At 32.7% G+C, this 263-nt stretch overlaps 1 protein-coding gene across 1 annotated transcript in view; it reads left to right on the plus strand.

Annotated features, from left to right (window-relative positions):
- Positions 1-263, plus strand: part of NMT1 (N-myristoyltransferase 1) — a 53,944-nt gene that overhangs the window by 25,116 nt on the left and 28,565 nt on the right. The gene's annotated exons all lie outside the window — the stretch shown is intronic.

Genomic DNA, 263 nt, shown 5'->3' on the forward strand with positions numbered 1-263 from the left:
AAAAAAAAAAAAAAGAACTGCCTCTGAAACAGTTTATAAGCCCCGCAAAAGTCCATTCTCCTTCCGGTATATCCACGTTTTGCTTTCTGCCTCAAATGTTATGCTTCAACTTGAATCTACTACCTTATTGAGATATGACTTCAAGTAATTTTTTGCTATTTCAAATATAAAACCCACTAAGAAAAAAATACCATTATTATTTAATATCATGTTGCACTTCATTTAAATTAGCTCCAAACCAACCATCACCATCCCTACAAGGT

The sequence above is a fragment of the Mandrillus leucophaeus genome, unplaced genomic scaffold (assembly GCF_000951045.1).
Source record: "Mandrillus leucophaeus isolate KB7577 unplaced genomic scaffold, Mleu.le_1.0 Scaffold290, whole genome shotgun sequence".
Classification (NCBI taxonomy): domain Eukaryota; kingdom Metazoa; phylum Chordata; class Mammalia; order Primates; family Cercopithecidae; genus Mandrillus; species Mandrillus leucophaeus.